This window comes from Coturnix japonica, chromosome 1 (assembly GCF_001577835.2).
Source record: "Coturnix japonica isolate 7356 chromosome 1, Coturnix japonica 2.1, whole genome shotgun sequence".
Classification (NCBI taxonomy): domain Eukaryota; kingdom Metazoa; phylum Chordata; class Aves; order Galliformes; family Phasianidae; genus Coturnix; species Coturnix japonica.
The window spans coordinates 155,145,129-155,172,000 of record NC_029516.1 but is presented as its reverse complement, the minus strand read 5'-3'; the positions used below and the strand labels follow the sequence as shown (position 1 = coordinate 155,172,000).

General features: G+C 36.0%; 1 protein-coding gene across 16 annotated transcripts in view; it reads left to right on the top strand.

The window, feature by feature from the left end:
* The window catches only part of NBEA (neurobeachin), a 460,919-nt gene that overhangs the window by 33,800 nt on the left and 400,247 nt on the right, over positions 1–26,872 (top strand). The window lies entirely within an intron of this gene.

The window sequence follows — 26,872 nt, the reverse complement described above, 5'->3', positions numbered from 1 at the left end:
TAAAAAAATCCTAATGGCAGTTCTGTTCATTGTAACTTTGTATATAGAGGGAATAATCCTTATTTTACATACAAACCTATGGTCTTTGGATTGATTCTTACTACTCAAGAGAATGAAACTCTGTAATTAAAACAGATTGGTGAAAAATGCCAGCTCAGCTATTGATCACAGAAAAGAAAGATTTAGGAATCAGAATCTCTGTGAAAAGAGTTTGAATAAAGAATAGAATGGCAAGTTCAAGTTCAGCTTGTCTCCTGGACGTGGAGAGTTGAACAGGTTTTGTTGTTTCCATCTAGGAGGTACCATATTGCCTTACAAGCAGAGAACAGTCAAAACAAAGTAAGATGATTCTCTCCTAATGTGTAGTTGTGAAACAACTTGTTATGTGGCTTGCAGCAAAAGCTATTATATAATAAGTATATCCCCACTAGCTCAAAAAGTCTGTGAACAAATACTGAAGTTTGTATGGAAGAAAACTGGGGCAAGTGAGGATTATGCCTACCTTACTCTTACATTCTTTGTGTGATATCTTTAAAAGACTGTTGTTTATACCCAGATATTTTTCTAGATGGATTTTTTTTTTTTTCTTTTTGTCTGACCTAGTACAGCTGTTCTTAGGAAATTTTTCAGTAGGAAAACTCTTTATTCTGGCCTCAGGTTCTAATTAAAACTCTAATTAAATTCCTGTGGGAGAGGGAGGTGAAAGAGAAAGGAGAACTAATATTTTTGGTGTCTCCTTTGCTGTGGTGGTGATATTAAAATAAGGTTGTCCTGTAGTCCTGCTGATAGTGATCTGTGTTTACATGCAGTATTCCATTGGATGTATGGCTGTATGTAGATGTAACATGTTTATTTGCTTTCCTATTAACATGCTAATCCTGTTTTCCTAATGCAGCACTGCACTTCCAGCATGCCTACTGCGTCATCATGGCACAGCAGCTCTTTGCTTCCTGAGCTTCTTGCATCAGATATAAAAAATTGGAGGGGAGAGAGTGCAGCAGATTTCCTTCTAAGTTCAGTATAGAGTAGGAGATAAGATTTAAAGCTTTATTTAAAGGCCTATTTAATTAGGTGAACCAGCCTATTTGTAAATAATATTCTCCCTCTTCTCAAATTCAAATCAGAGGAGGATATCCAAACTGATTAGTGACACATTACTGACCTTGAATGGGGATCTGTGTAAGAAGAACTTAGCTGTAGTTGTTCCTGAACCAAAGGAGACAGTTGTTCTGTGCCACGGCTCGTTTACTTTCCAAGGAGACAAATCTGTGATGTTAGGGTTGTTTTGGGCTTGCTAAGAAACAGCTTGGCTGTTAAATAAGATCAAATCAGAGGCATGCCTCAGTGTGAAAATTGGGAAGATTGTTGCTGATTTCTGGTTCTGATTACATTTCTCGGGCATGAAAGTCAACAATAATGCAAGGGAAAAAAAATCATGGAATCGTGGAATTATTAAGTTTGGAAAAGACCATTAAGAAGATCATCACGTCCAACCATATATGTTATTTTAACAAAGTAGGAAATCCCTGAGATTCTTCAGATAAATGCCATATGTTGATTGTAATACTGTGAGGAAGCAGTATGTGGAGCGGAAGTGGATGTTGTGTTGAGGGACATGGATTAGTAGGAGCTATTGGTAATAGGTGAGTGGTTGGATCTTTTCCAGCCTCGGTGATTCTGTGATTCATATGTGACGTGCTTCTGATTTTTGTCTGTTAGGCTTTGAGATGAGTGCCCTGATTATTCTTGTACGGTGTTCTAGCAAGACAAAGGCAAGTTCATCTGCTTAATTAGTTGTCATGTCATAGATGTATGTGCATCTATGAGCAGATGCTCATGTGATTTCTGTATTACAAAGAAGTGCTAGGAATAATGCTGAAGACCAGACTGAATTTTCCTATTTTTATCCATTTAAGTCTTCACCATGACTGTGGTTTGAAAACTCACTCAGAACACTTCCCTCCTTCTGAGGGACAAACTCTCATGTTAACTGGGGTTCTTGTCAAAGAAGAAGGAAAAAGTCCCAAAAAACTACTACAAGAAATCTGCAAGTAGACTATTGGTAAAAGGTTAGTTCTGGAGATCATGTTTTTAACACCAAAATGCTGCAATTATTTGAAAATCTTATTTATCAATTACTTCTTTATACTGGCTTACTAGTTCTAACTAAAACCTTGAGGAACCTCCAAATCAATATATGAACCACATTTCGTTTATATGTAATGGTTCTGTTACATAGTGTTGAAAGTGAGGAGTAAGAGTTTCCCAGCATAGAGAAGTCATGTTTGCATTGAGGAATCTGTTTTGGAAGCATAGATACCTAGCTTTTACAGAACCTGAATAAAATTATTTAAGTTTCAGGGCAATGATTAGGCAAATGCTTTTGTTTTTAAAGAGCGTAGAATTTAAGAAGTATGAAGTATCTCTACTAGTTTATGCATCTGTATAGTTTTTCCATATTTTATTTGAAGCAGTTATCTTTGTACTTGCTGATCATTTCTGAAAGCAACTAATTTGACATGATAATCATGATTATCATATTTGTTTAGTGAAGTTTACTTAAAAGCTTCTTACAAACTTTTACTTTTGACTGAAACATTCAAACTACACTGTATAACTGAATCAATATTCCTTTTTGTTCTTTTTTACCGACTTGAAACATGTGCTTCATGAAGTATGTGATTAATGTTGTCCAACTTCAGAATGTCTTTGAATCGTACTTGTTATGAAACCGCTTCTGTATCTAAAACAGGTTTTGTATGTTTTGAGATCTGCATCTCTTAGGAATTCAAATTTTGCTAGAAATTACAAAAGTAAACTTGTCCCAATATATATATATATATATAACTGTTTGTCCTCAACTCTGTATGCTGCTGAGGAGATTGATTCCCATGGGTAACCCATGTGGTGCAGCCACACCTCTGAGGGGCTCATGGACTATTTCTGAGGGGCTGCAGCTCATGGACTACTTGTCCCAGAACAGGCATAGACCAAAGGGGCACTCTTGAGTTTCTACTGCACAGTGACCTCTTCAGTAACTGAGAGGTCTATAAAAAGTCCAGTATAAATAGTGTCTGTCTTGGCTGTTTATGGCCTTATTTTTTTAAAGTTTTAGTGTACTTGAATGGTGTGGTTCCTTAAATACTCATTAGATGAAACCAAATTAGAACCCTTAATATTTGAAAATATTACACAAATTGTGTGTATTTAACATTAACATAAGTTCAATGTATAGTTCTGAAGTACCATTTAGTACTGGAATGATGATTTTTTTCTGAGAATATCTCAGCTTCTACAAATGAAATATAGATAAAGTGTAACAGTGTTACTTAGTACTTGAAGTTGTTTGTTTCTGTTGGGACTTTTGTCATTCATTATAGTAAATTCATCTTAGAAACTTTCATCAAAAGTGAATGTAGAGCGGGTTGTTATTATCTTTATTATTTCCTTATGAAAAGAATTTAAAATGTTTAGATCAAATTGTAAGGATAGTTCTTCAACACGTAATTCATGTTCTGGTAATTTTGTATGGCCATGCGTGCATAGGGTATGTATGCATCTTTATTTTGTTTTATTTTTTACAGCAGATAGGTGATACTTATTGAGAAAATTTCAGATAATATGCTTTATTTACAGTGTCTAGGTAAGGGTGACACTGATAGAAAACTTTGCCTTCCAATATTATGATGGAGTTCCTCTGTATCTCTCAGAGGTTGTACTTCAAATCTATGGATGCCTGAACAACCACTTCAGCTGTGACTTTTGAATACTATGGTAAGCTTTGAGGTAGCTCAACTTGCCAGGTAATGTCAGTAAAGTGTCTTCCTTGTTCAACATGATTTTCCATGTTGGGGAGAAATAAAGATTATGAGCACTCTTTAACTCAGTATTTACTGTACTATTAAATAGATGGACTGTTTTGCCTTTAGTTGATGTTTTCTCCAGAAGCATAGAATAGGGGTAGATTTAGGTTAGATAGAAAAAATATTTTACAATGAAGTTGGTAAGGCACTGGGACAGGTTGCCTTGTGTTGTGGTTGATGCCCCATCCCTGGAGACATTCAGGATTAGGCTGTATCAGGCTCTAGGCAGCCTGGTCTAGCTGTAGTGTCCCTGTTCATTGCAGGAGAGTTGGAATAGCCTTCAGATGTCCCTTTCAACTTTAAGGATTCTGTGATTCTGTTAATCTAATACTTCAGAGCAAGGAGATCTTTATTTTCTGATATCTGGGTCTCAGTTACTGACTGCAGAGACTTGAAAGAGTTACCATGTAAGTTGTACTCAATCTTTTTTTTTTTTTTTTTTTTTAATCCTTTCATTTGCTTTTTTGGCCAGATGTTTGTGTCATCTTGGATTCCAGTGTCTTGTGCAGCAGCTGCATGGGTATTTACGTATCTTTCATCCAGGTCATGTATCTGATTTATAATAGCTAGACATTTATCTGCCTTGATGGATATGTAGCTAGCTTGTTAAAGGATTTAATAATTTTAACATTTTTATACCACTGTAACTGACGGTACTACTGCTTAGTAGTGTTCATTAAAATCTGTGTCATAGCATAGGTAGTAAGCAAAGCAGCAGTCTTGTAAACACAAGAGTTTAGAACAGTTTTAATCTGTTGATGATTCCTTATCTGATAGCAGCTTCATACATCATAAACTTGCCAACTGTGACAATCTTTTGGCTATAGTAGATTATTTCTGTCCAAATGCTGGCAAGATTGTGCAAAATGCTTATCACGTGAATAAAATATTTAAAGATCAGGAAAGTTTGAAAGAGTGTCTTTGTGATCACAGTTAGCAGAGCAGAATCTTCTCTGCTACAGCAGTTGCATTGGTCTACCTCAAAAATATTAGCAGAGGTAGGTGCTGTGATGCTTTTATGGATATCAGCTCTTCTTCATTGACAGTGAAGCTCATCCATGGTAACTTTTCCTTTTGAAAGAGGGAGTTGCTGCCTCCTGAAAATGAGGTGAAAAAGAAATACAGTCAAACAGTCACAAAAGAATTGCTTGGGTTCTTTTTATCCGTTTTTGTTGTTTTTCTTTTCATAGAGCCACAGAATATTCTGAGTTGCAAGCAATCCATGAGGATCATTGAGTCTTAACTCCTGGCTCCACACAGCACCACCAAAATATCAGACTATATGTCTGAGAGCATTGTCCAAATATTCCTTGAACTCTGGCGGCTTGCAGCCATGATCACTGCCCTGGGCAGTCTGTCAAGTGCCCAACCACCCCTGATGAAGAATCTATTCCAACCTGACTCTCACCGATGCAGCTCCATGCTGTTCCCTTGGGTCTGGTTGCTGTCTCCAGAGAGCAGAGCTCAGCGCTGCCCCTCTGCTCCTGTGAGGAGCTACAGCTGTCATCAGGTCTCCCCTCAGCCTGTTCTGCTCTGAGCTGAAAAAACATTGGGGCCTCAGCCATTCATTTTCCCCTCCAGATACTTCCCCAACTTGAACATAAGCAACACAAGCAAATATAAATGCCACAGTCAAACAGAAAACACTGTAGGCTGCACAGTCCATCTCTTGATCTTTCTGTATTTCTTTTTACAATAAATACAACGTGTTTTATAAGGTTTTGAGTCTTGTAATGCTCAGCACTTCAGCAAAGCAGGGGATTGAAATTAGTATACTGGGATATGACAAGTGCAGAATAGCTGTGAGTTTAAATGCAGTGGTGTATGAAGCTCAGCATGCCTAATGCAGGTCTCAGCACAATATGATTAAGTATCTAAATTCTGTAGCAGGTGAGAAGAGACTTCTTCATTCAGTGAGCATCCAGATGGTACATAGAGAAAATAGGTTAATCCCTATTTTGTATACAGAAGTAGTATGTACTTACTAGCAGATTTCTCCTCCATGAAATTTCCAGTCTGGATACAGTAGAGCTTATTTCAATAGCTGTTCCAGTATTTTTGTTTTAATAATGATCTGGTATTATGTCTAGACCCTTGTTATCCTAGAGATCTTGAATGCCATAATGCATCTTTTCTTAATCAAATCCTCCCTAAAACAGCCAATGTCAGAGGGTGCTTTAGGAGTTGTTCCTTCTGTCATGGTTTTTTACTGAGAACTATCAAAGAGAGTAGTCTGCTTCACTAATGATATTATTTGTAAAAATGAAATCCTTCAGTCGTGGTAGAAAGTGAACCGAAAGCTTTTTGAAAGTAATCATGCTTGAAAAGTCTATTCTGGTTCGTTATCTTAAATATTTATGTCTCCTTTGACTTTATACTACTGCTGGAATTAGTTTTGGAAACGTGTATGTGCATGTTGAAAAGTTATTTTCTACAGTACTCCAGACAGTCTGCAGAAACGATGCCTGCAATGGCCCACAGTAGTGTTGCATAGGGTAACTTGGATGTTCTTGAGCTTGTAAATCACTGTCAAAAGCAGAAGGGTTTCGGGTCACTCTGTTCTCTAAGCAGTGGTGGGATATACCATGGAAACAAGTTGAAACAGAAACATTGTATGAGGTAGCTGGAGGACTTCCAGGAGAGCCGGGAATATCCAAGCTGAGCTGGTGGGTAATCTCACCCCTTTTTTTTAGACAGAAGAGCATTAGCTTTGTCTGACTTAAGTTGGAAAAAACAAATTCATCTTATATATATATATATATATATTTTTTTTTTTTTTAAATGAGGCCTGTCACCATGAACAAAGGCTGTTAAGCTCTTTGTCAAGTTTCTTATATCTGTCAGCTACAAAATGTATCAATAATTTTAACTTCAGTAATTCAGACAAATTTTTAATGCAACTTTTCTTATTTTAGTCATGGCTGACTTACAGAGCTGTGATATTCTCTCTGGTCTTCTTGCTGAAACGTAGGCCAGGTTCTCTAAAAGCAGGACTGATTTTTCCGTTGTGTTCATTCTTTTGGTGGTCTGAGTTCATGGGAGCTCCCTCTTTAACCACTGCAATGAAACAAAGTGTTTTCAGAACACATAAATAGAATCAGCTAATTTTCAACAATGGAAAGGATCCTTTTGTTGCAACAAATGCTGTGGTGGATTTTTCTGTCACTTGAGCAATTACGGTGATGCTTTAAAGAGAGGGAATCTTACTCTGCTGGAAGTCTCAATAATGGATCCTTCAGGGTACCGCATCCAAAGTTCTTCTCAGAAACAGGCTTGTGTTTTTGCAAGCAAGCTTAAACTTCTGTCTGCTGTCCACTTTCTTCCTGAAAGAACAAATGGTAGATGTCCGGGAGAGAGAAAAAAGACCTAGGAGGGTACTGAGGCTTTGTGCAAGGCTTGCAAGAAAGAAACTTGAATGTAAAAAACAAAACTTTTTTTATTTTCTCTCCCAGAAATAACATAAGTACCAACTTTATAAATTCTCCTGTTTCAATCTAGCACAGATCTGCACCATGTAGAGGGACAGATAAATTGTGCTAATCATCTCCATGCACAGTACATTAAAGGTAGTGGTGTTTTTGTAGCATTTTCTTTTAAATAAGTGACTCAACAATCAGTTGTGCTTTGATATCTCACATTATTTCTTTTTCTGAACTGATGGTATCTGAGAAAAAAGGGAAATTCCCTTGACTGAGTGCTTTGTGAATTAGCAGTTTGTGCCACTTGTCTTCATGCCGTCTCCTGCTCCAAAAGGGAAACTTAGGACCTTTCTGTTGGCTTTGCTATCACCAACCATTGCCATTGGATAGGAAAAACAATCCATCTTATTCTGAAACGTATCTGTGTTGGGAAATAGTGCTTGCTTATGGAGTGGAGAGTTATGTGTTAAAAATGTTAACTTCCTGCAGAGTAATACAGTCTATACCTGCCAAATTTCCATTACTAAGAAAAATTGTAGAAGTATAAGAGGCTCCTTTTAGAAAATTAAAATCCTTATTTCTAAGGTAAAGTATTAGAAATAAAATCACAGAAGAGAAAATAGGGGAAAAAATCGTGATTTAAAATCATACTTGGACTTTCCATGACTGAATCATTCTTTTGATCATTTTGAGCTTTTCTTTCTTTTAATTCTGAAAAAAACAAAACAAAAAAAAAAAACAAACAAACCCCAAAAAACCCCACAACCCTTTCATTCATGTTTTATGCCAAATAAGCACCCCACTTTGGGATTTGTACACATCTATTTAGGAAAACCTATTTAAGTTCATAATAAAGTGAAAAGAATTAAAAATGCAGGCGTAGCAAAAAGAATGTTTTCATCCTGTCTTGTGCTCTAAGATAGCATGTTTTCTCTCTTTTCTGAAAGGGACTTTTCTTAAATTTGCATTTTAATTGTGTTATTTAATTAGCTAGAAATTATAGCTATTAGCTAGAGGTGATAGTTTTTATCGAGTCAGAAAATCTTCAAGTGGATGCTAAATTTTATAAAGGCTCTATAGAGAAATAATGATTTTAGATACATTTCATTGAGGTTAGAAGGTGTCTTGTCACATTGACCAGGAGAGACATGATAAGCAGTTACAAGTGGCAGTGGGATTACTTTTTATGGACTATCCTCTCCCTTCTGTAACTTCATTTTGGAGTTCAACTATGATAACTGATTATTGAAGACATAAACTTAAGTTCTTAGATTACTTAGATTAGAAAGATGAGGAAAAGCAAATGACTATGAAATTGCTAATCAATCCAAGAGGAAAATAAATAAATTTCTCTCTTCTGCTTGGTTTCTGAAATTTAGTTAACTCCTGCATGTTTTAATAGTTGACTTTTAATCTCTTTTTCATCCAAATTAAGACATGGAAAGACTAAGTCAAGTAATTGGAAGAGACTTTTCTTTTTACGCATTTTTTTTCAGGAATTTGGAACTGAAAGTAGAAATTTCACAGAATCACAGAATCACAGAATTGTAGGGGTTGGAAGGGACCTCTGGAGATTTTGACCAAAGGAGAAGACCATTAGTTTATTTCATTGAAGAAAATATTAATGGAAGGTTTAAACTAATCTTGGAAAGCGCTATCAAAAAAATAGAGTAAGTGAAAGAGAATTGGCCAACATTGTCCTTCTAGTTGTTGGGAAATGAAAAAACACCAAGTTTTGAATGTTAAATTGTTCAAAGTCTAATCCATTTTGTTTGTTAAAGAATGTTCAAGGAGATGTTTGAGATTGAAATAGGTTTTTCTGAATTTAAATGTGAACTATAAAGTTTTGCCTCTCACATCATCTATGGACACATTGCCTTTTATATGAAAGTTTATTCTACTTTAATCTATTCTTCAGGGTATTATGTACTTGAAATGCACTGTGTAAATGATTGGAACCAAAGCCATCCGTTAAGTTCCAAGTATCCAAAATATTTTAAAAGTTGTTTGTGCAAGTCTTCCAAATATTATTGAGGTTTTGAAGAAAACTGTCCTATTGTAGTATACAAGTGAAAGGAGGTGGTTAAAATGGTTTCAGAAGTTGAAAGTTTCTATTTTGATATTATCAGCTCTGAATATTAGCTTTCACCTAAAGTGAGAACTGAAAAACCTCATTTATATTTAAATGGTAATTATATTTCAGATTAATGCATTACTGCATGTATTAGACTATTCAGGAGTCTTGAAAATATCATCTGAATTTACTAACCTTACTCTAGCTGTGGCCAGCCAAGTTAAAATGAGTAACTGTTCCTCTTAGATGTGCAAATTTGTGAATTTAATTGACATGACTCTCTTTTCCAAACAAGGCAGGTTTATCTGTTGAGGTCCTCAGCATTTAACAGAAGTGTGAACAGAAGAGCACCTTCTGCATGGAACTGGTGCTCTGTTCATTTACTTCCAGATATTTCTTCCCCACTCTAGTATGAACCACTGGCTGGAGAAAAGGGAGATTGCGTTGCTAAACCTGACAAGATAAGTTGCTTGGAATGAGTTCCTGTCCTGTGTCTGCAAGCTCCTTTTTAGAAATCAGAGCAAGAATGAAAACTTGAGGGTAGGGACTGGAGATCAGCAGTCAGCCCAGTGAAGTAAATTGCTACATATTTCATCAGTTTGCCACAGTCTACACTGGTCAGAGGGCATACATCTTTTTGTAAACATTCTCATCATTATCATCAGCTTTAACATTAGTATTATCATGAAATCTCTGCTTTTCTCTGCTAAAACATCGTCATTCCAATCACCCCCATTTTCTGATTGTTTCTGGAATTGGTGCAAGCTGTGTGGCAGTAACTTAATCCTTTTTCCCACTCCAAATTCCCTTTAGTGAAGGAGAGATGATTATCTAACGTAATGTCAAGGGGACTACAGAACACTGAACAGGCATGAGACTAGTTGGAGGAGTGGAGGGCTCTGAGAATAAGAATGTGATCCAGTGAGATTTGGAGTGCTCTGATTTCTGTAAGCACCTTGTTTGATTTATTTCTTTGATACAGGAAAAGATACTGCATAAACATCACAAAAATGCTTTTTATATCTCTGTTCACTTCATATTGAATTAAAGTATGCTTTTTTCAAATGGAAATTACATGCATCTTGCAGTAGTCTAGCAGTAAGGAGTAGCTGAATTAATTCAGATTGGTTAAATAGGCCAAAATTTCAAGATCAGAATCCATACAGTAGACAAGCATGCATTATAGTTCAAGGAAAAAAAAACATCATCATCATACTTATACGATTATACACATAGGTAATGTGTTAACTAAGTAAACTTCCAGAAAACTGTACATATGTAAAAGACAGCATAAGTGCTTGACATCTGACATTTAAAAATGAGACAAAACTTTCACTATGTGTTAATTCAACCTTTACTCCTTTGTTTTGAGATTAGAAATCTTTCTCAAGTAACTTTTACTGTTTTTAGTCAGAATGACTTTGCTGAATAAAGTCTAGAGGAAAAGCTGAAATCATTCTTGTGTAAACAGTGATGTGGTAACTACTCTATTAATTTATAGAAAGGAAAGGAAGCATTTGATGGCCTCAAGACAATGTATGTAAATTTTATTTTTCGCTTTGTGTTCGTTTTCTAATACAATTTCAAGTCTGCTAGATAATTTTCTTTATATAGGACTTCTGGAGTTTGGTTTATAACTTCATTGCAGTGATAATTATTTGGGGATTTCCTATCTGTTTCTTATTAGAGAGAAAGGATGGTATGAGTTTATGTGTATGTCCGGCATAATTTGTGCTCCACAATCAGTAACCTTGAAACAGCTAATTAATAGATGTTATACAAGCTGTATTTGTTTCTGAAATTGCAGCCTGAGCATCAGCACAATGTTTGAGTTATTCATCTGAATCTGATCCTTTCCTTTGTGTGCGTGGTTCATGTACACACAACAAATCAAAAAAGGTTTCTATTAAATTAAAAATTTGCCAGAAGAAAGCCTAGTATTAAAAAATGTGTAATAGTGCCATCTGCTGACCCCTGTCATTGCTAAGTTATGTGTGCAGGCACTGGAGAAGTCATTGCAGAGAAAAGTCATTGGTCAGCTGACCTAAACTGAGAAATGAGCTTAATTTGGCAAGAGAAATCAATACACTTAAGGCTTGCACTTACGATGAAAAGCAAACCCAAATTAAAATGGAAATAAATTATAGTTTCAAATAAGTATCTTCTCACCTATTTTTTTTTGGCTTTTATATTGACAAATAATGAAAATTCCCTGAAAATTCAGGTCAATCTAATGCTTTCTTTCTGCAGAAAAATATTTTTAACTTTTTTTTTTTTTTTTTCCTGGCAGTCCACATTAGCAATTTTGCTGTCATGCAGTGAGACAGTCGCATAGCATGAGAGGGTTCACGAATTCCTGAGCAGAAAAGCAGTGCTGACAAGACAGCTTGTTGTAGTGACAACACATTCTTGGACTGTCTTAAAAATGGTCATGAAGCTTCCTTTATTAAAGTCTTCATTTGAATCGTTATGAATGTTTGTCATATCATCTCTGTCGCCCTTTACTTCTGGGCAGTTTTCTACGAAGTATTCACTGTACAAGGACTGCTCTGTTAGGTCCTCGTAATTTATGATGTTTGTCCATGATGTCAGAGGTGGATGTTGATGGTAATCGTAGTAGATGTTGAACCTTCCTCCCAACATGCCGTTACACTTTGTTGTCATGCAACAGATGGCAGAAGGGCATCTGACACGGAAGAGCATCTGAAGCAAAGGAATGGAATTGAATTCCTCCATGCAGAAAAGAATGGCACCCACTGACATTTATCAAAATATTTTGAGTGTTTATGATGAACAAATAGTGGACGTGACCACAATGAGGCAGCGGGTGGTGCATTTCAGCAGTGAGGATAGCGCTATGAAAAACAAGCCATGTTCTGAACATCCATGCAGATTTTACAAGTATGACATTCAGGAGTCTTCATTGCTTGTGGAAATGCATAGCTAGTTGTGGTGACCATGTTGAAAAAAATAGAGTTTTTGGAGCTGACAATTTGCTCTGTTCTATATTTTTCTTTTTGTATCTGTTGTAGTTTTTATGGAAATAAATAGGAGGCTTTACTTTCAGAGTAACATACACAGTGCACTTAAAGGAACTTAATTTAAGGATTACTTTCACTAACAGCCATATTGAAATATACTTACCACCTTGGTTGAACTGAAGAATAAGATGGAGAGAAAAACAAAAACTTCTCAAGTAATTGCAAACAACACCTGGAAGACCAATGATCTTGAAAGAGAACATTTTCTAGAAGTCCTGAAAATGGACTAAACAGCCACAAACGTGTATTTGTACATGTTTTAAAGGGCTGGGTGATATTGTTAGGTAAAATGTTTCTATTGGCTTTTTTTTTTTTTTTTTTTTAAATAACATATAGTTATAAAAGATAATAGTTTCAATATTTCATGTTGTTGAAGATCTTTAAGGAGGGAATTAAACTGGCCTCAGTTGATCATCCTTTATATTGCGTTGTAGTAAAACAAAGGCAAAAATACAGTGGAGTGCTATGCTAGTATAAACATAGCGTGTAAAATAACTGCCAACCTTGTTAATTTTTAAGATTTACTTTAAAAAATTAATTGTTTAGGAGACATTTACTCCAGCGTATGACAAAAATTCCATAGTGTCACTTTGCATAAGAAAACAAAAATCTAATGATGCATATTTTGCATCCATGATGGTTTTCTGAAGTTTTATTTTTTAATTTGCATATTTTAGAATTTGGTCTTGCTCCCAAATTCTATGTGGGGGCACAAACAAATACAGTTTCCATCCTTGGGCATAGAAAGATTTTATTTATTTTTTTTTGAGAGGAGAGGGTGGGAGCACGCAAAAAAACTGTTACAGGGATTTATGTTTTGGGAGTCCTAACTATAATATAAAAATCCATGAGCATGCAGAGCCTCACTCAGTGAAAGTCAAAACTAAACTGGAACTGAATCTGATGAGGGATTTCAAAGAAATGAGCTTCTGTAAATGCATAAGGCTGAATAGGGCAGGGGCCTTTGTGATACAGGACCTGGAAAAAGCTGAGATGCTGAATGCCTTCTTCAGGTTGTTTTTTTTTTTTTTTGCTAGAAAGATCAGCCATTGGGAGCCCTAAGCTGCTGTGGAGTCCAAAGATAGGCTGAGGAAGGAGTACCTTCTTTTGGTAGGAGAGAGGATCATGCTAGGGAATACCCTTGAAATCAGGCACATGCAGGTGTTGTCTACCTTGACTTCAGGAAGCTTTTTGAACCCATCATCAATGAGGTCCTCTGAGAGAATCTACTAATACATGCACTGGATAAGAGGCAGTGAGGTGGATTTAAAACTGGCTGATTCTATGAATTTCACTGACTGTATTGCCTAGACCTTTGCAGTCAATAATGTTCAGTGAAATTGCTCACACTTAGATATTTAAATTAAGAATGTATTTAAACTGTACTGAACTTCTACCTGGCTTTCATCAAAGACCCTTCTGTTCTATCCAATGTTGCTTCAGTTGCTGCATTTGGCCACATTTCTGAGACCAGGAATTTTAGGTTTCCAGTTGACCCCACTTAAGATTCTCTTTCTAAAGCTTTTTCTTTCAGTGTTGCACCTGAGCTCATTTCAGGGACTTGTGTTTATCTGTTCCAAATAGCAGATGCTTCTTTTATCTTTATGCTGAATCATAGACCTTCCTTTCACTTTTGCTGTGCATCACAGTTTTTTTTCCTTTTGATACATATTTTTCATAGTCAAGAGGGTAAAACTTGTCTCCCTGTCCTTTGTTCTCCTTTCTTGTTTGACAACCTATGCTCCTTTGTATCTTTCCTTCTTCTCTTTAAAATTCTTTAACACCAAAGTGCCAAGACATTATCATAACCGTATCTCTGATGTGCTTCAGTATGAGATTCAAACTTTTAGTGCTTAGTGCAATTTTTTTTTGGAGTTTTCTATCCCTGTTTCATACAAATTTGTCTCTCCAGTGAGCTTTGCTTTTTTTCTTTTTTCAATGGAACCTCCTGCTCAAATTAATAACAAGTCATTTGACAGTGATCCTGCTCTGACTGGTGCGATGCCATCATTACAGCTGGGCTTTCTTTCTTATTTTTACTATGTTGCTTTCTTCCAAGTCCTGTTGAAGTAGTACTGACTTTCAAATGAAAATGGATCAATTCTGGCTTGAAGAATATTGCATAGGGCAGCTTGCAATTTGTTCTTTAACCTAAGCTCTGATTAATAATTAAAAATAATTTTATTATGATAAATAACAGTAAAAGATCTCAGCATATGCTTGACTTATATGAAGCCCTTGGCAACCCAAGATGAAATGTTATTAAAATTGTTATAGGAAATAATGCAGAAACTTGAATATTTTTACCAGTACATCTAATGCGAATTTTAGTAACTTCATTTTTTATTTTTTTAATTTTTTAATTTTATTTTTAAACTTTTCCGTCTTATTTTGAAAGACAGTAAGAACATGCTGTTGTTAGAAGAAGCTGTCTTGCACATCCAATAAAGGTGTTGGGAAATAGATTCAAAAGGCAATCTTCTTCTTATAGATAGGTGTATGCATATATATGGCATGCTTATAATTTTGGTTTTTATTGTGGTTCTTGCCGAAATGTAAATTGTGTGTTACTTTGTAATTTCTGGTTAACTTTGTTTCATAGATCCTGTACTTCTCATTTTCAGATTTGTTTTTCTCTGCACTTCATTTTTGGATATAATTCCTTGTTGTTAGGGGAATCTGGGTGCATAGCTCTCATTATTGTACTATCTTAGAACGTGTGTAAGTGCCTGTAATACAGCAGGTATTTCATGTATTTATTTTCACTCTGCAGTGAGTTTGTAGTTGTTATAACTTAATTGTCTAATAAAATCAAGAAACTAGGACTAAACATTTCTCTAAATTACTTATTTTTCATTTTAATCATTATTTGGTTTTGCAGTGCAGTCTTACAGATGAAGACTACTTGATTTTTTAAGATTTGAAATGTGTTTAGTGTTTTGTACTTTGAGTCTCTCTTCAACATGTGGCAGCTTCTCTGCATTTTTCTTTTAACATTAACTTAGGTCAGAAACTAAGGGAATTGCATCAGAACACTAGGGGATTTCATGCTTACTTACCTTAAACAATGGTGTAAACCTCATTGCTTCCAAATCTTTCACATCTATATTTTTGTTTGCTTGCTTTGGTATGTATAGTAGAATTTGACTAAACTTTAATTGCTAAAGGACTGAAAGACTGTGTTAACAGAAAGAAAGAAAAAAAAGGGTGGGTGGGGGGATGGAAGGAGAGAATTGTTTTTTAGTTTCCATTTTCTTGAGCAGTTTTCAGCTGCTTGTCACTGTGACTAGCCAAAGGGCTCCAGGCCTGAACTACTCTGCCATTGGTATGCTAGAAATTTGATGGAAGGCTGCTTGGGCATTGTAGATCTTGAAAATGAAATGGGTAAGCCATCTGTGACAGGCCTGGTTTCTGTTGCCGTGCCTTGGTTGGGCAGTCTTGCTCACTCTGTGTTGCATGGAGAGTTTGTTATTGAAGTACAGAACTTAGTTTGGCTTTTCCAAGTAAACTTTTTGTAGTATTAAAAATCATGTATGTTCTCCATATATTTTTATCAAAGCTTTGGTATTTGAGAAGCCAGGTGTTTATCAGCTGCTGTGTGGTCTTCTCAAAACATTTAGACTTATCAAGCTTGATATGTAAAAATTATACTCCTATTCCCTCCTTACATAGAATATCAACCATTTTATTGATGCAAGGATTTCTTACAGTGCTGCTGGAAGACTGTACATTCAAACATTTTTTTCCATGTATATCATTGCCTGATTGATAACTTTTAAAGGAGAAAATGACAAAATCTCAAGTATTTTATGAGCCGGTGCATTTCACTTGAGGGAATCTTTTTTCTTTGAATATATGCTTACTTCCTCAGTTAGAATCATTCTTCACTGACAGTGTTAGCTAAACAAAAGCTTTTTCAGTGTATCTGGAGTTTCTTAAAGGGTGATATTTCTGGTTACTGGGTTTTTTTTCTGCCTATATTGAAACTGTACTGAAGTTAAATGGACTCCAAAGTCTCTTTAATGCAAGACTACAGTTTGTAATACAAAGCTACAGTAATACTAATAGATGCAGTAATATGTTTTCATTGTAGAATTAAAGCAATTGATAATTTGGCATTAAAATTTCATCTTTCTAAAGTATTTCTCTTTCCAGCTATTTTGAAAATGTTTGCAATGGTGATACTTATGTTTACTAATGCATGACAGTTTGTATGTAAATAGTTTTGCTACCTGTGGGAAATCTGTGAAGATTTTGCATGAAAACTTTCATTCTTCCAGCATTGTGATGCTAAGGGTGCACACAGAGAACAGCATCAAAAGGAAGCAGCTGGGCCTGGGCAAAAGGCACCATTGTTTGCCTCTGGTTTCATTACAGCAAAGTCATTTGGAACAGGCAAAGAGCAGTGAGGCACAAAGGCCTGTGGGATACTAGAGACTCTTTTGTTAATGCTTAATAAGCAGAATGTAAGGGCAGCTGACAGTGGAAGCAGGTGGAAATACTGGAAGTAATTACAAGCAGTGAACACGGACTTGAGAATTGCTGTGATTAAAGAAAGTGAATAAATTGAAAACACAAAAATTGTAGTTCATCTCTTTAAAAAAAATTAAGCCAAGAAGTATCTACTTGAGTGAGTATAGGAACACCTAAGGCTACTAATCTCAGTGCCATTCAACTAAAGACAGTATCTAGGATGTGTATTTAAAGCATTGAATACTGTTTTGCAGTTCTATATGCAAAGTGTACAGCTTCAGTCTTTACTATAATTTATAAATTCCTAGAAAATACTTTGTACAAATATAGCACTTGTTATTTTAATGGTATAGAATGTTTTTTACCTTGAACATAGGTAAATAGCAGCACTCTACTCTGCTTGTCTAGTAATGTGCCATAAGCAAAGTAGTATCAGGGAATTTTTTACCTAGTTCATTGACAATCAACACAAACTTTCATTGCTGCAACTCCCTTCCCCCATATCAGCCTCATCTTCCCCAGGGATCAGTGCACCATACTGGGTTCACCCCAGCTCCCTCAGTGGGAAGCACAGTCAGTTGGGGTCCCCTATGTTGTGGTTGCTGCCAGTGCTTCTCAGCTATATTTCTTCTGCAGCCCTTTGCTTCTTAGTACTTTTCCCCTCCTCCATGGGGCTTCTTCAGGTTTTTCTCTGATATGCTTTTCAGAAGTTCTGGATGAGATTAGGGGAGGAAGCAGAGGAATAAACAGTGAGGCCTCAGAGGCACATACCTGTAGTAATGCTTAAATGTGGTTGTATTTTTTGTATTGTTTTGTTGTATTTTTTAATATTTAATATTCTGAGTGCAGAAAAATACTTCCTTTTTCAAGATTAAGTTACTGAACTTTTCCAGACATTGCAGCTTGTCTTATTCCCAAAGGCATAACAAAAGGAGTTCTAATCCTGCAGAGCTGATACCCAAGAAGAAGAATAAAGAGTTGAGAACTGGGGATTTTGGTTTCAGTCTGGGGAGGAGGGTTGTTTTGTTTACTTTTGAATTTTGGTACTCATAAACTTTCACAGAATCATAGAATTATCCAGGTTGGAAACGACCTTGAAGATCATCAAGTCCAACCGCAGCCTAACCAGTACCCTAACTCAAAAAACCCTACACTAAATCATATCCCTGAGTACCACATCCAAACAGCTCTTAAACACAACCAGGGATGGCGATTCAACCACCTCCCTGGGGAGCCTATTTCAGTACCTAACTATTCTTTCTGTAAAGAAGTTCTTCCTAATATCCAACCTAAGCTTGCCCTGGTGCAACTTGAGGCCATAACCTGGCGCAACTTGAGGCTGCTGTATTACTGAATGTGATCCCTCTATAACTTTGTTTCAAAATTACTCATGTTTAACAGTAATTTCATCATTGCAGTGGTGGAATATTATATATACTCCTATTTATGGGTTCAGTTAAAACAAAACAAAATGCAGGCAATATTGCAGAATGTGAAGTGTCAGAAGAGGAAGTGCATAGCAGAAGAAATGCTCACTGGTTTAGTAGCATCCTTGGGACTGGCAATGTCTCTAAGAATTTAATGTGCGTTTATTAAAATTCATTGCATTTTGCTTGTCTGGGCCTATTCTGTCTATTGTCTGTTTTGTTTTGTGACATTTTGAGTATTCTAACATTCAAAGCCATGAGCTATGAAAAGCCTGCTGCACTTGAGTCTTGCTCAAATGTTAAGTCAGTTGAGCCAGCAAGTCTTTGGAAACACTGTAGATTTTAATCTTCCTAATTGTTTATTGAATTACTCAGACTTTACATGATCAATTTATCAATACTATTATATTTAAATGCAAAATGTATGGAGATAAATGAGTGCCAAATTTCCTAAATGAAATGTTCCTTAACCAATGGAATCTTAAGGCACTCTTAATTTTTGCATATCCATTTATATTTGTAAAGGAAAATCTGCTAAAAATTCATATTACTATTCAAGACAACAATCCTCTTTATATGTTACATGTAATATCAGAGTTCTGTCAGGAGTGATACCATATAGATTTCCCACTGGACAAGAACAGCTATTGCAAGAGTGAAGATCTAGTTACTTTTAAAGTCAATGACAAATCTACGGGATATAGCACTTGTGATTTCTTTTTAATTTTTTAAAAATTTTATTTTCCCTTAATAAATGTATTATTTATTTATTCTTTGAAGCATTTACATCATAAAGGTAACTTAGTGAGTATATTTTGTTTGTGTAGGAATAATGGGTTTCTGTAAAACAGCAGTACTTCATTCTCTCTTCCTAGTTTTCCTCTTTTCCTACTTGATGAGAGCACATAAACAGGAGGGATAATGGCTGTTTACAAGGGTGGATAGTGATAGGACAAGGGGGAATGGTTTTAAACTGAGACAGGGGAGATTTAGGTTAGATATTAGGAGGAAGTTTTTCACTCAGAGGGTGGTGACACACTGGAACAGGTTGCCCAAGGGGGCTGTGGATGCCCCATCCCTGAAGGTATTCAGTGCCAGGCTGGATGTGGCTCTGGGCAGCCTGGTCTGGTGGTTGACAACCCAGCCTACAGCAGGGGGCTTGAAACTATGTGGCCATTGTAGTACCTTTCAACCCAGGCCATTCTATGATTCTGAGATATGGAAGAGCAAGTTTCATCTTTTCCTTGAGTACCACTGTCACATTCAGGACCAGTAAAATTCACCACAGAATAGATCATTAGAATATGGGGATTTATATTATTTGAAAGAGTAGACCAGAATTAAGATAGAGGTTATCGTAAATTTGTATCTATTCATAAATTTTTTGTATTTACATAAAAATCATTCAGTAAAAAGAAATATCTTGGTGTTCTGAAAGAACAGTCTGCAGGGCCACACTGGAATTATCTTTCAGTTCTCCTTAGTGTTTTGGAGCAGAGGCAGAAACAGTACATGTGTAGACAGTGTCACTGGTCAGATAAAACCTCAGGAATTCCCTACATGCAGGGAATATCAATTGTATTTATGAATAGGATAGCTAACACTTAATATTACTCAGGTAAAACTGAACACTGACATATATGACTGTTCACATAAGAAACTCTTGTATTCTTATGCATATTTTACGCGTTGCTGTTATACAAATTAGATGTGTTCAATAATTACTGTAATTTCAGTGATTCTTCTTCTGGTACATCTTCAGAAAAATTCTTCCAAGTTCAACAAATGAATAAATGAAAGAACATCTCAGCTATTCTAGTATTCATTAAGAACATAATAGAACTTAAAGTTTAAATGTTAAGGCCAGCTTTATAAACAAATCTGGAATACTATTATTTAACTGAAGTCACAGAATGAAGAAGTTGCTTAACTAATGAAAAGATAGGATATAATAGGAAAAAAAAACCAAACAAATTAAGAAGGAAGAAGATAAATACATTTCTAAGTAGGAGGAGGAGGAGGAGGGGTAGATTTCCTTTTTATCATTGCTAAGATTACATGGAAGAGAAATGCTTGAACCATTTAACAATTTGGAGTAATTAAATGGAATTAAACCTTTGTATTTGCAGGCTAAGTGAAGATGGGTGAAGAACACGGGAATGCAGTAGTTTTTCATAAGAACCAAACTAGAAAGTCTGACTTATGTGGTGATGGATTGATTTTGTATTTTTATTTTTTATTTATTTATTTATTTTTTGTTTGTTTGTTTTGTGGAAGACAACTTTGATGCTGCTTAGGAGCACAACCTTTCCAATATGGATCTGTATACATTTGCTGTTGAAGGTATTATAGAATTTTAAAACTAAATGCTTGTTAAATTTCTCAGAACGGCTGTTTCCTTTTCCACTTTCTTCTCTCTGTGGTCCAATTTCTTTGCATAATTTCTTTTAAAATGTGTTTATGACAGTTCGTTTGTAATGATAGACATCACCCTTTTTTCAATTATTATTTTTTTTTCCCTCTTCTCTGCCTAGAGCTTCTCTAGTCCCCCTACCTCCCACCTCTCATTCCCTCTGTCTAGCCTTCAGAAGTCATTTATTTTCTGAGTCTGTACAACATCTTGCAGGAAATGACATAAAGCACCATCAAATCTACTTATCAAAAAAGATGAGGGGTGATTTGATTTGAAGTGTATAGGGACTTTCTTGTGATAAGATTTTCTATTAGAAAGGTCTTGTTAATCTAGTGATAAAAAACATAATAAAAACAAGTGGCTAAAAGCCACAACCAAGCAAATTAAAAAGATGCCCTTTTTTAATGCAAAAGAGGCACTGTGAGAATTTTCCCAAGAGAATTATTTGAGGATCCATCTTGTCTTACTACATGCTTTTAAATCAGTTTCTTTTTATTCAAATCTGTATATCATCTTTAGCAAATCTAATTGTAGCCAAACTCATGTTTCTTATGGAAAGGCTCCGTAATTTCCTTAAATTTGACTGCAAGAGCAGTCAAAAAAATGCTCTGACAACAACTGCTGCACTTTAAGATATTTTCCAGAGAAAAGCAAATGAGATTTTCTAAGGAAGTGACTAGAATTTTAATAGGTGCAAAACAGAAGTTTCCCTTTGCTGTTCTGGCTGTAAATTATCAAAGGTATTCAGCCTGGAACAGACAAGTGGTGGAACAATACACTGAATTTCAGCTTCAGAGTAAACCTCACCTTGAACAGAGATTTTTTGGTAGTTACCAATGTGACACTGGAGGTCTGAACTTGGTTGTAATTTAAGTCTCACATGTTCAGAAAACACTGATCATTTTTTGATAGGTTTTTGTTTCTGATTCAAGTTCTTGCTCACCGTATCTGTTTTTGTTGTCATTAAATTTATTGTGGAATAGTAAAAATTAAGGTCCTAGATCTCTTTGGATTGGAAATATTTGTGAAACATATCGTGGCATAAAGTTTTGTTTTTTTCTTAATGTCTCACCATCTCAGAAAGCCATAGTACTTACTTAAAGAAGATGATCAGGGGGCTGGAGCACCTCCGCTATGGGGACAGGCTGAGGGAGTTGGGTTTGTTCAGCCTAGAGAAGAGAAGGTTGCGGGGTGACCTCATTGCAGCCTTTCAATACCTGAAGGGATCCTACACCCAGGAGGAGAGTAAACTCTTTGAAAAAGCTGACAATAGCAGGAGAAGGGGAAATGGTTTTAAGTTGAAAGAGAAAAGATTTAGGTTGGATGTTAGGGGGAAGTTCTTCAGTAGGAGAGTGGTTAGGCCCTGGAACAGGCTGCCCAGGGAGGTTGTGGATGCCCCGTCCTTGGAGGTGTTCAAGACCAGGTTGGACGGGGCCCTGGGCAACCTGATCTAGTAAAGGTGTATGTTTGGTGGCCCTGCCAGGCAGGGGGGTTGGAACTACATGGTCCTTGAGGTTCCTTCCAACCCGGGTCATTCTGTGATTCTGTACTTCCTCTTGTGTGCATAAAAACAAGAAGAAACCATTTATATAATGGATGGTCTTTTAATCATGCGTTCTTTTAGTCAGAAACCTCTTGCTTTGGGAGAAAAAAAAAAACCAAGAGCATAAATTAAAGGGTTAATAAAAGCAGTTATTTTTTATGACAGCATTTATATTATTTCCTCAAAATGATGATAGAGTTAGCTAATAACCCTAAAACTTAAGAGATTACAGATCAAAACTGGACATGTTATTAGCTTGAAAAGTGGACCCATGTGAACATTATGAGATTCAATAAGGCCAATCTGCACTTGTGTCAAGGCAATCCCAATCATCTGTACAGACTGAGAGAAGAACTCATTGAGAAGCAGCTCTATGAAGAGGAACTTGGGGGTTCTTGTGGTCAAGAAGCTGGACATGAGCCTGCAGCATGCTATGGAAGGCCAACAGTATCCTAGGCTGCATCCAACAATAGGTGACCAGCAGGGAGAAGGAGGGGATAGTCCCCCTCTGCTCTGTCGTTGTGAGGCCCCACCTGGAAAACTGTGTTTCACAGGTTAGGATGTGTATAGGTTTTTTTTGATTGGTTGGTTGGTTGTTTTTTTTCAGGTTTTTTTTTTTTTTTTTTTTTTGTAGCTTGATGTAGCTAGTCCAGATGATGCAAAACACAGAAATTTATTTCCCAAACTGGTATTTTATAAGAGAGTCACACTTCAAATCTCAGAGTCATTGAACCTGATACTGTATTTTTGAACCAAGTGGTGATTTAGAATAGGCTTTAGATAATTGTTTTCCAACATGAGAAGGAGAATAGTTGAAGGTGACTGGTTACTAGCTGTGGCGGTCAGATTTGATCTATCATTTTTCTGTGGTGAACAGTGACCAGGAAGGTACATAATTGTGTCATAGGAACTTTTATTTTCCTTATTCTATCCTGCAGCAATTTATTTATCAAATATTTATTTATAACAATAGTCAAAATCTTCAGGGACTGAATGAGTAAACTTGTATGAGTCAAACTTCATTGACTGCCTATGAAACATTTATAGAGGAGGCTGTATGTACCTGGTTGTACGTTGTTCATCTTGATGTCATCTTCTGTGTGCAAGCAGGTTTGAATTGAAGCAATGCTATCGTTATTTTTTGTTATTGTTTTGCTTTTTTTTAAATTATTATTATTCTTTTGTCTATTTAGAACCGACTTTGAAATTTCTATCTAGTCTGTCATTTCTATAGAAAGGAGCTTCAGCAGGAGAGATTAGACAGGTTTGTAAACTTCTATTAAGCAGATGATTCTGAAGTTTTCTGAAGCTTTCTTGCCTTGTCTGTTACGGAGACTTGGGAGTAGATTTATCATTTTTAAAATTACTTCAAACTATTGTGATACATTTGTTAAAATTTTATGTGAAGTACTGAGTGTTATTGAATGAGAGCATTCATAGACTGAATTTGGAATATTTACTGATACTCCAATATTGACTAGCAGTATTTTTTCTGAATCAGCTAGATTCAGGCTCCATCTTTGTCAGACCATTGATGGCTCTCTGTACAGAATTATTTTTGTGAGCTGTTGAAAGGTTCACCTGACTAACTGCAATATGAATCACAGCTCTCTGTTCTTTCTGAAGACATTACAATATTGAAACTCGAATATAAATATAATTTTTATTTCTGGCTTATGTCCAGTTAAATACATGCAATTTATGGAGAGCAGACATTTAAAACAAGTACATAAATCATAGAATTGTAGAATTAAAAATCATAGTATTATGATACATAAAGCCTAAGCAGATCTTTGGTGCTGCAACTAGGGCAGAATAGTAACGTGGCCACTTATAGTAACATGCAGTAGTAATGTGGACAGTTCTTACTTAGAAGGTAGCAGTTAATTTTTCATCATGTAAGAAGCATTATCTGAGGCTTTCCAAATCTCTTTCAAGTACCAGACCTTGATAGCATGTTTTGTCTTTGTATACTGTCTTTAATTACCCAATGTTGACTGCATTCCTGTTTCCAATGTGATATATATCTTATGGAAATATGTATTTGGAGTAAGAACTTGAGGAGCACACTTAGTGTCTGCAGTTAAACTTATATCTGCAAGTTGTAAATCACATTTGCATCTTTTTAATAAAGACTTAATTGTTGTGTTGTCCTCTGTTGTTAAAGGTGGTTTGAAGAGTTATTGTTATAATCCTATTAGCTTTAATGAGAGATCATGCTGTCTTGCTGTTTTTATGTACCTAAAAATTTAATGGCCTTTTTTGTTGTAAAATCAGTCTTTCTTACACAGTTATATGATTACACCTATAATAAAACTGCTTTTTAGTAACAGTTTTTATTATAATTGATCTTGCTCTGAAATCACATCTTAAAAAATAAAATTTATGTGATTCTTATTGTTTGACATCAGAGTAAGTTTGTTAAAATTTGAACTATAATCAGAGTAACTGTCACTGAAAAATAATTTGGTATACTAACAATCTTGAGTATTTCTCAGTATAGAGTCTTCTTTAAATGTGCTTGTGCCCTATGTATGTAATTTTACTCATGTGTATTCTGTGTACACTGGTTACTCATTTATTCCAGTGCAGGTATGTAGAAAGGAGGGGGAAGCCAGTTTCCTTTTTACCAGTTGATAAAGGTGAAATCTAGTGGAGTTTAATCAACAATACTCCAATCTGATTTATACATTGTATGTGTGTATATATATATATAGTTATATATATATATGTAACATGCATGTGTGTGTGTATATATATATATATATATATATATATATAATATATATATAAATAAAATTAAAAAAGAAAATCAACCTAATCTTAAATTGGTCTTTATTCTTAGTTATTGCTACTTTATGAATTAACTAAGCCTCTTATTGCAGTGCCAGTACACAGCGATTGTCATAGCTCTTAAAATAGCGAGCAAAGTGCCTGGCTAGCAGTTATCATTGAATTCTGTGTTAGCACATGCACCTTTCAGCAGACAGATTGCTGTCTTGCATGGGCTCTTTCAGCGCAGTTCCCGCTACCCAAACCTTGGTGGGGAATTTTGCATGGATAGGAGGGAGGCCAGTAAAATATTCCATCTTTATCAGAAATGGAAACCCAAATTGAAAGTCCTTTCTGTCAGTCAGTCTTGGAGAGAGTTAGGTGATAATCTGAGTCACTGAGGGAAAAAAAAAAAAGAAAGTTATTCATAGAACAGGCTGGAGAAATGGACAGACAGGAAACTCCTGAATTTCAGCAAGGGGATGTGCAAAATCCTGCACTTGGAGATGAATAACTTCAGATGCCACTGCAGGGTGGGAGCACCCAGCTGGAAAGGAGCTCTACAGAAAATGACCTGGGGGATCTGTTGGACATTGAGTTGAACATGAGCAAGTAATGTGCTCTTGCCAAAAGGAAGGTTAATGGTATTCTGGGCTGCATTGGGAACTTATTACTAGCATGGAAAGAAGATTGATCCTTACCCTCACCTTGCCAATGATGAGGCCAGACCTGGAGTACCGTGTCCAGTTTTAGGCTTCCGAGTAGAAAAGAAATGTGGACATACTGGAAAATGTCCAACAAATGCCCAACAAGACAATCATGGGAGTGGACCATTTCTCCTATGAGAAGAGGCTGAGAGAGCTGGGATTGGAGAAGAGGAGGCTTGGGGGGATCTTCTCATTGTTTATTGTTCCATGAAGAGAGGGTGCCAAGAGGCTGTAACCAGGCTCTGCTCAATAGTGCCCAGTGACTGAATCAGATGCCATTGGGTACATGGCAGGTTCCCTCCGAACACCGGGAGCTCTTCTGTGCTGTGTGGGTGACATGATGCTGACACAGGTTTCCCAGAAACTGTGGAGTCACCTTGGGGATCTTCCAAAACTGCCTGGGTGTGGCCCTGGGTGTACTTATTGGAAAACAACTGGGCTAAGTTACCTTCTGAAGTCTCAGCCATTCTGTGATTCTGTGAAATGTTTTGAAGTAATGTGACCAGACCTCAATGGATGTTTCTTTCCATACAGAACTTCATAGGAGAAGCACTTGGGGAGACAAACAAAAGACTCTCAAGTAACATTTGGGATTAGAGAATGATGGATGCTGCTTTGCAGTTAGGGTTAAATTTGGCAGCAGGAGTTGTTTCCCAGGGCTGAAATTTAACTCTGCAACTCTTTTTTTCCCCTCTTTCTTTAATGTCATTTATCAAATTATGGGTAAGCTGGGCCAAAAAGAAAGCCAGAACAACTTAATCTTTTTTCCAAAGTTCAGAATGCTGATATTGGTTTCAGGGTGCTGGAAGAGGAAAAGGGTTTTTTGTTTTGTTTTGTTTTTGTTTTTGTTTTTTCTTTTTCCTTTTTCTTTGTATACTTCTGTATCTTCTATTATGGATAGGATTTATGTAAGTTGTTCTTCTTCTTCTTTTTTTTTTTTTTTTTTTTTTTTAAAGAGATGAGCACCCAGCTTTGTATTTAAATTGAAATACTCCAAATTGAACTAATGGAATAATTAAATATTTCATTAGCTTGTGAAATAGTTTATTGTTCCATGTATTAAGCATGTGAAGAATGTAATAAGATTTGCAGTGTAACAAAAGTTGGAGGAGTACAGGAAAGGGAAAACACTTGAAATTT